Source organism: Otolemur garnettii, unplaced genomic scaffold, assembly GCF_000181295.1.
Source record: "Otolemur garnettii isolate 467f Iridium unplaced genomic scaffold, OtoGar3 scaffold00119, whole genome shotgun sequence".
In the NCBI taxonomy this organism is placed as follows: Eukaryota; Metazoa; Chordata; class Mammalia; order Primates; family Galagidae; genus Otolemur; species Otolemur garnettii.
The window spans coordinates 580,921-590,891 of record NW_003852514.1 but is presented as its reverse complement, the minus strand read 5'-3'; the positions used below and the strand labels follow the sequence as shown (position 1 = coordinate 590,891).

Below are 9,971 nucleotides of genomic sequence, written 5' to 3'. Positions count from 1 at the left end.
AAGCGAGTCTCCTGCCTCTGCCTCCCAAGTAGCTGGGACCACAGGCGCCCGCCACAACGCCTGGCCATTTTTTGGTTGCAGCCGTCATTGTTGTTTAGCGGGTCCGGGCTGGGGATTTGAACCCGCCACCTTAGGTGTACGTGGCTGGCGCCTTAGCCGGTTGAGCTATAGGTGCCTAGCCATGATACAGGGATCTTAAAATAATTTAATTGGTTTTGTGAGGGAGGATTGACAAATTATTTTGTCCATAAAACAAGAACAGATTGCCTTGATAAAAGGAACACAAAAGTTTGTGAAAACTCAAAATGTTGGCATTTGAAAGCTAGACAGACTACTAAATTAAAAAGTCTAGGAAATTTTCCAGGGTCTAGGAGGGAAAATGACAAATAAATACAAAATGTAAAAGATCTCAGCACAATCAATCCAGGAGTACCAACATCTGTCTCCTAGTAATTCCAGAAAGAGATAGCTAAGGAAAGGAATGTGAACTATTTATCAAAGGAGTAACAGAATGAAATTATCCAAAGCTTAAACAAACCTACAAATAGAATGTTAAATCTTCCTCGTGAAAGATTCCAGATGGTGCTGAGCAGAAAGAATGGGGGGAAATTATCTGAAGACATTCTTGTAAAATTTCAGAATACGTGGATTCTAAAGACGATCCCAAACGCTTCCAAAGAGATTATAATGTTTATCTTCAAAGGAAGAAGGGCCAAATTGGTCTCAGACATTTTTAAAATAAGATTGAATGCCAGAAAACATCAGAACCATGCTTTCAAAAGTTGTGACTAAATATTATTCTGAACCTACAATTCTAGCTGTCAGTCAAGAATAAAGACAAAATAAAGTCATGTACAGACATGTAGCGACTCATAAAATTTAACATCTACACATATGCTTTTAAAGAATTACTTGAAAATGTCCCCAGACAACAACAACAAAAAACAAAAAATAGACTTCAAGGGTGAGGAAAGTAAGATAGTTAAGAAACCATGGGCTAAATATGACAGGAAAATGAAAGGAAATTCCAGAAACATGGTCCTCCACTGGGGTTCAGGGAAAGTAGGCAGATGTGGAACTCTGAAAGGAGTGTTTCCAAGAAGAAAATTAATTCTAAGGAATAAATTTCCAAGTGGAGGAACTGAATCTTCTTGATGAAAAGAGAAAGTCCTATTAACATATTTAAGAATGCACTACTCTACTCCATCCTTGGCCAGCTTCCAACTTTTATTAATTGTATTTCTACTTTTAGTGGCCCTGCTTTAATGATTGTATGTTTTAACTTAAGAGTTGCTCTATTGTGTTTTATAGTAATTATTTTAAATTCTGTATTTTTTTTTTATTTCTAGTTTCAAATTAGAGGTAAATATGGACAATTTGATTATGTGGGTTCAAACTTTTCTATATGCATCCTTTGGAACAACATATGAATCAGAATGCAGAATTTTAGAAATTTTACAATGGTGACAGCAATACTTCAATTATATACTAAGTAACACTTTCAGCCCATTCCGGAACAATATGTTGATCAATATTTCTACAAAACAAAAGTAAATCTTTGAGTTCATACCAGTCCGGTCAGGTTCTGTGACCCAATAAGTTCAGGTCACTGCCTCAGGTACTACCAAATCCTGGTAATTTACCAATTTTGCCACAGAAACTGAACTAAAGGATGGGCTTGTAACCTCAGCAAACCAATCAGAATCATTCCATATCTGGATATTTCCTACTTCCTAGAAAGAGAGCACTTCTGAGAATAAAGGGAGGCAAAGGGGAATTCTGGTGAGAGATGGAGGTGGAGAGGCATCGCTCTGATAGAAATTTTGAACCTCAAAGACCATTTCTGTCTGCAGCCAGTTTTATCCCTAGACTTAGCTTAGGTAACCCTCTTTTGCTTAACATTGCTTGGTTTGGGTTTCAGTAATTGGCACCTGAAAGAGTTCAGATAAACTCTATATTTAACAAAAATGACAAGGACTTTTCAATAGGCTAGGAAGAAAAGAAAGATGCCTTCTCTCAGCAGGAAATCTCTCCCTTGGCTTGAGAATGTTAGCCAATGTAGCAAAACCAGAAAAAAGAAGTGCAGTGTATCTATAGATAAAAGGGTACAGATTAATGTTATTTATAGATAATCTGATGAAAAATATAGGAGAATCAATAAATTAAGAGAAAATACTAGGATAATTCTTTTAAAAAATCCATTCATACACACAAAATTTAGGAATAAGCTCAGTAAAAAAAGTCTTATATAAAGAAAGAGACACGCGAATATTTAGCACAAGACCATCCAGGCAGAGAGAAGAGAAAACTCGAGTGTGTGAGGGATGCAGGCCCAGAGGGCCTCTCCAGAGTGGATGGGGGAGGTGTGTGGGAGGTGAGGTCAGAGAGGTAGCCAGGAGGGGGAAGAGGGCACGGTCTGACAATTAAGTTTGTGAACTCGACCTAGGAAAAGAGTTATTCTTCCTCAGTGTTGGACATCACTATAGTCAGCAGATGGCCAAGGGGATACTTCGAAGGTAACTGAGTACTTCTTATTCCAGAAGAATAAGAAAATACACCAATCTCAGAATTAATAGGTATTGACCATAGCATCTATGTGTTAGGCATGAAGCTAAGCCCAGGACACAGTTCCTACCCCAAGGAGCTCATAGTCACATGTTGGAGGTGGAGGGGAACAACTTAGTAAAATGACACTTGTAAAACCATAGAAGCACAGCAGTATCTCTGAGCAACACCTCCAGCGTTTCCACCTCCACCCTGTTTATGACATTCAGTGGCTCCCTAGTGGCCCTCAGTTCAAACCAAAATCTTCAGCCAGGCCTGGTCTGGCGCCCTTCCACCTGTAAGCTCCCCTTGATATCTGTGATTCATCTTGGTGGCCTTCAAGTCCCTAGACCTGGCTATGTCACATTCCTTTCAGCCTCCAGAACTATGTGTGTGCTGTTAAATCTGCTGGGAACTTACTCAGCACCACCTTGACCTACCCAACTCCTGCTTTGCTTCCGTCTCAGCGCCCTGGTTTATTCACTGATGCCTTCCCCCACCTTCCTGCTGAGGTCAAATCCCCCTGTGATGTGTTTCCATATCATTCACCTCCTTACACTTTAAAATATTTTATTTTTATTTATGCGGCTATTTGATCAGCTGGAGTCTTTTCTACTTAACTGTAAGCGGGCAGGACCATATCATTTTGATCCCTTATCATATGCCAAATTCCTAGAGCCATGCTTGGCCCAGAGTGGGGATTCAATATACATTTGTTAGTTGGATGAGTTAAGGCAATTATCTTTACATTAAGATTATTTGTTGACTTTTTTTTAGCATTAAACTACATGTGGTTTTTACTTTTATCTTCTGCTGTCAACAAAATGGCTACCAGGTCAAGGCTGAACAAGTGCCTGTTGATTAGTTGGTGAATGACTAAATGAATGAATGCAACCAATGAATGTGTGAATGACACGCAATGTAATCTTTTTCCTAAAACCAACTTCTATTTGTGACTTAGATCTCTTTCTACATTATGTCATGAGAAAAGGGATTTATATATATATATAATTAGACCTATAAATGTGATCAATAGTCATCATGATACTTCTTGAAAAACAGGGGGAAATGAATTCTAAGAACAATAAATTATTAGGTATCCAAATACTGTTTTAAATTTGTCTTATGAACAAAACAGAATATTTTGATGGTGGCTAACATGATTTTTAAAAACCCAGTGGTTGCGTTTTTTTTTAATCTATAAGTAAAATGCTAAATATTCTCAGTGGCCATCTGAATGGACACCACAAAGAGGAAGACAGTAATTGGTCCTCATGCACTGTCCTTTCGCCAAAGATTCCAGAATCCATCAGATAGAAAGGAAGAGTCCCAGCAGTAGGAATAAGAAAGCAACAGCTTTATGGAAACAGCCCAGCTTTTGCCAAAAGGAACTAAGAAGTAGGGAGGGCCCAGCCTTTATTAAACCAGAAGTGTATTTTTATAGCCTACTGGGAACGAGAACTCTCCACCCTTTGTGAGGATGACTCCTGCGTGACCCTTGAAGGGAGGAGGAAGTCAGGGGGATAAAATTCAACAGTTTCCTTTCCAGTTCTAAGCAATAGCAACACTGAGAGAGTAACAAAAGGATAAAGAAAAACTGCCAGAGTATGAAAACTCTACATTTCAGCGTTATCTGAATCCAGAAAATTCTATACAAAATATTTTCCTGAGATTTATCAGGTCCGTTAAAACTTGCCCTTCACAGAGACCTCTCAAAAACCACTCAGTAATGTTCTCTTCATTTGATCCAAGGGATAGGTGAAGGATTTAACATTAAAAGTGGCTAACAATGTCTACAGTTGTATCATATCTGTAAAATGAATTTTAGCCACTCCTTTTCCAGTATGTTCACCTTCACTTTTCTAGTTACAGCATCTATCCTCCAGGAAACAAGCGTGTTCCAGGCTGTTGCAGAGGGACCCCGTCACCTGCCATTTCCACACCCTACCTGAAGTCATCTCCTGAGGGCAAATGTTAATTTAAAGCAGCTGTTCTGAACTGCCTGCATTTGGGTTATGCTTCTCTGAAGGTCCGGCTGCTAAACACTGACTTTTAAGTAACTGCTCAAAGACACTCCCAAGAGATGTACAGCAAACTGTCCCCTAATGAGTCGCTTCTTCTAGCCAGAAAAGATATTTCCGCCATATCCATATTTGATTTTCTGGAAAATCTATACTAGGCTAAGCTTCACGCACGAGCCAGTATAAGCTTATTCTAAGCCTCTGGTTTTTCTTTTTGCAACTCATGAGGACTCTCCCATTGCTCTGAGGAGGGAAAAAAATCCAGAAACAAAGTAACCTGGCAAGCTGAGTACATAAATTAAGTGCGTAAATTCTTTACAAATGGGGCACTTGATAGCACATTTAAACCACAAATAGTAGTTCTACAGCACACCCAAGGAGTTCATTTTTAAAATGAATGAACTGATGGTGGAAAAATGACATTTTAGAACTATTTTTCCTACTCGTTGACTTACAATAGTTCTACTCTTTCAGCATTTTTAGACAAATACTGCTATTTGGAGGAAAGGGACCGTGTTTAACATAAATACCACCTTCTTTATTTAACATAACGCTGCCAAATACTGGAAACATGACCAAATCGGTTGAAACTCTGTGGATCAAGACAATCTAATGGATTGTGCAATTTCATAAAAAGTGTCTATCAAATATAAAGAGAAGTGATTAGAAAGCTGAGATAAATTCTGTTCCTAGATCTGTCAGCAATGACCTTGGTCCCCTTTTTAGTCTGAGTACGTCCAACTGAAACTCCCTTGTCACCTGCTCAAAAGGAAACTTTAAGGATTACTGACCTAAGCCCCCCTCCCAATACTTGGAGCTTCCTAAATACAGATATATCAAAATGCAAGTGTAAAGAAACACTCAAAGATCTCAAGTATCTTTTCCCACAAAAGCCACATCTACCTTATTTCTTTTTTCTTTTCTTTCTTTCTTTTTTTTTTTTTTTTTGAGACAGAGTCTCTCACTTTGTCACCCTCACTCTTGGGTTCAAGCAATTCTCCTGCCTCAGCCTCCCGAGTAGCAGGAACTACAGATGCCTGCCACAATGCCCAGCTATTTTTTTAGAGACAGGGCCTCCCTCTTGCCAAAGCTGGTCTCGAACCCATGAGCTCAGGCAATCCACCTGCCTCGGCCTCCCAGAGTGTTTAGGATGACAGGTGTGAGCCACCATGCCTGGCCCTATCTACCTTATTCCTAAAACATGAGATACAAAAATGGTAAATAAAAATGCTATCAAGATCATTTATATCCAGTTTATACTTAGAAGATAAGCTTCAATGGCCAAGCATGTAAACAGTTAGACATACCATGAAGGCGTTCAGTAAAACAAACTATAATCACCCATGGACACAGAACTAACCAGAGGGGAAAACAGCTTGCGAGTTGAGGAATAATTCTGGCACAAGGTAAACCTAATGTTTTGGAGAAGCCCTAGATCAGAACAGAGTAAAAGGGCGTCTCACTTTTTTGACTAAAGAAAACATGACAACGTTTTTCCTCAGATTTTACACAATAAATCACAAGTCAAGGTTGTGTGGGTATTTCCTGTTGGTAGGCATTCCGAAAAATCCACACAATACCTGAAGCAGAGCATTCATTTGCCACTTCTCTTGGCTCATTATAAGAAGATTCTCTCAGCATCTTGACAGTAAACAGCAAACAGGGTAACACGACCCCAGAGAGTTCACGCCTAGAAGAAAACCCCAACATTTTATTTCATTGATGACAAAGCAAACTCAGCTGAACTGACACACGTACTTTTTTTACAACTTGGCGGAACCCTGAACAACTGAGTTCTGACTCTCACTTAGCTGCAGATCTTCCTTGGAGCTACATGGCAAAATAAAAGGCTCTGATGTCATTCCTCTTTAACGAAAGACTTCAACTTTAAAGAAAGGGGAAGTGGCCGGGGGGTGGGGGGGTGAGGGGGGTGGGTTGGCTCACGACTATAATCCCAGCACTCTGGAGGCTGAGTGAGTCACAAGTTCAAGACCAGCCTGAGCTAGAGCAAGACTTGGTCTCAAAAAAAATAGCTGGGCATTGTGGGGGGCGCCTGCAGTCCCAGTGGGAGGCTGAGGCAAGAGAATCTCTTGCGCCCAGGAGTCTGAGCTTGCTGTGAGCTATGACGCCACAACACTCTACCGGGGGCAACAAAGTGAGACTCTGTCTCAAATAAATGAATAAAGAAATAAATAAAGGGGAAGTAATTTCGAAGGTGGGCCTCATAGTTCAGCTTTGTTGTTGTTGTTTGGTTTTTGGTTTTAATAAATCTTAGACTCTACTATTAATAACCAGAATGAAAACTTAGCAATGCGATCAGGTGTAATATGCTTATGCATAGCCCTGAGCCCCCCCATTTTTCGACTGGAACCCACACCCTTTGTCACATCCCCTCAACACCACAATGTATCACGTAAATGCTGGCACAGCACTCTCTTCCTTTAGGGAGATTACTTTGCAGGTGGAAAGCTCATTATCTTAGATTCCCCAATTAAATATTGCCCTGGGTTCCTGCCAGAGATGGAATAAATATTAATTTGTGTGAGGCTAGCTCCTTTTCATGATGCCTATCTTACCACTTAATGCCAAGATGTGATGAAGAGGTCACATTGTTTCTCAATGTAAATATAAACTTGCAGACATCTGATAGATCCTTGAGAAGGTGAAGCAACTCTTGGCGTCATGATGAATGATTCGCCTCAGGATTGTACCAAAACAAAGAAAATCTGGAAACTCAAAACCAGACCAGAGAGCAGTCTCTCGCATTTACACCCTATCAACATTGGACCAGAAATAAAACAAAACTCAAAGACCAAAACTCCTACGAGTGCAGGTCAAGACAGCCCGCTCTGTCAGCCAAACCTGCTCCCACATGCTCCTCTCTTTCCGCAAAAAGCATTTATAGTAAATATCCAGCCAGACAAAAGCTTCCGTTTCCCTATTGCTTTTGTGTGCTGTGGCAGGAAGCAGTTGCCGCCTGCGTTAGTGAAAAATAACAACTGCAGACACCGAGACACACGCCACAATGTTCCCGTGGAAATCAAACTCTGAGAAATTTTTTAAATGTTTTCAACACATCAGCATGAAGCATCGACCTAGTTGGAATCACTTAGATCTAAAGCAAATGCACTGATTGTTTTCACAGCAGGCTTTTCTTCTTGGAGCTGAAACAGGCGCCCTGGCGAGGCTTCTGCAGAAAGGTTTGCAGCCCCCTGCCTCGGTCGGCTATAGCCAGTGACACGATCAATACCAGGGTGAGCAGCAGAGGAAGCTCAGGGAAGATTATGAAGATGAGGTGAGTGACAGAATTACCTTACGGGGTTTGTTCTTTCTCTCACCTTGAATCTCATCTGCCTCAGACAGAGATGGAAAACCACCAGGGTACAGACCAAAAAACGAGAGGTGCTGAGGGGGTGAAGGGCACTGGACGCTGTATGTGCTGAGAGCCTGGCCACTGTGGCTCTTTATATGTCAGAATTATCAGGAAAGACCAAGTTTATAACAAATCAGGGGTGGCATCACTGGCTAATGAGAAGACAATCGTGGCATCTCTTGGAGGGCCCGGAGCCCAACAGGTGCCAATAATTGTCAGCCAGTGAGTTTTGGTATATTTTTATTACTATTAATACAACTACTCCTGTTTTAATTTTTCTCCCCAGACAGGTACTATTCATGTAAATAATGTACACAAAGTACCAACTTACCAGGTCAAATTATGGGATGGAATTGAACAGGAGCAAATGTGCCTTGGGTGCCCATCATTTATTTACTGAGGGCATAGGCACCAGCAGTCCACAGTTTTTCCCCCCATAACTCAGAGGTCCAAAGTTTCCTAAGTGATGGGGTCCACTCATACACTGAGTTTGTCTTGGAGCGTAACAGAGGCCCTAAGTTTGGCAAAGCCAAATGTCCAGGGTACAAGTAAACCTGCAGGGAACTCCACTGGTGCCCATTAACCTGCTGGAACTGTACAGACCGACTGAGCAGAGTTGACAGTGCTAATAATCATATTGATAATGATATGTTCAAGCTCTAACTGCTTGTACAGTCTAGAATTTCAATGCTAAAGCCTGAGATGTCTTTGTCTATGTCTAAAGTTTAGGCATTATATAAGAATTGTTCAAGAAATTCAAGGCTATTACTTGTTATCTATTTACTTAAGCCACTGAATGAACATGCAGAAGGGTAGTCTCTTCTAGGCCTGCCTAATTATTACCAAAACAAACAAATGAATTTTTTCTGAGATATTTTAGTACAATTCTCCTTTTAAAATTAGAAAAATCTTCATATGTATATATCATTTCAAAGGGAGTATCTGTTGAAGAGTTAAGAAACATGACTATTGGGTGGCGCCTGTGGCTCAGTGGGTAAAGCGCTGGCCCCATATACCGAGGGTGGCAGGTTTGAACCTGGCCCCTGACAAACTGCAACAAAAAAATAGCTGGATGTTTAGGTGGGCGCCTGTAGTCCCAGCTACTTGGGGGGCTGAGGCAAGAGAATCACCTAAGCCCAGGAGTTGGAGGTTACCGTGAACTGTGATGCCACAGCACTCTACCGAGGGCAATAAAATGAGACTCTGTCTCAAAAAAAAGAAAAGAAACATGAATATTATTGAAATCATCACTGACAAAAGTTTGGTTACTTATTTTATACTGGTTTTTTTCCCTATATATACTTTTTTATATAATTAGTACTATTACATAAACTAATTTTTTCACTTAACATTGCATGTTATATCATAAGCATACACCCATATCATTCAACTCCTTTGAAAACATTTTTAATGTCACTTGATCTATGTATTTACCTTAGCATATTTAATCACTCTCCTCTTTTAAGACATCAGATGCTTCCTGTTTGTGTATTAGTGCTAAGATAATTTCTTCATCCAGATCTGAGTGTTTCCTTAAAGTAGAATTACTAGGTCAAAAGCCAAAACATGCTGTCGTTTTTGTGTTTTATTTCAAACATCAGCTTTTTATTATAGCAATTTTAGAACTTAGAAAAGAGGAAAAAAAGAAAAATTCTTCAAAATATCCCAGGAATGAGAGTTTAACATTTTAGCATGTCTTTGGTAACTCTTTGTGTGCATGCATACGTACTCCGATATGCGTCTCATATATTTATATTGTTAATAAAACAAAAGCATGTAGTGCATACTGTGTTAAATCTGTTCTTCCTGGTTAACTAAATAACTGAGATTCCTTCCACGTCATTAAGTTTTCCAAATTCAAAAACAAAGATATCTAAATCATGTTGGTTTTCCATAAGTGTTCTCCCGCGGATCATGAATAAGGTTGAATATGATTAACAGCAACTCAGTGAATTTCAAAACGCTATCTCTTTTTATTATCTGCCATTAGCACCTGGTCCTTAATGAACTCTTCATATCTATATGCTGAGCAT

The 9,971-nt window shown here is 39.9% G+C and overlaps 1 protein-coding gene across 1 annotated transcript in view; it reads right to left on the bottom strand.

Moving 5' to 3' along the window:
• Nucleotides 1-9,971, bottom strand: part of POU6F2 (POU class 6 homeobox 2) — a 478,769-nt gene that overhangs the window by 446,941 nt on the left and 21,857 nt on the right.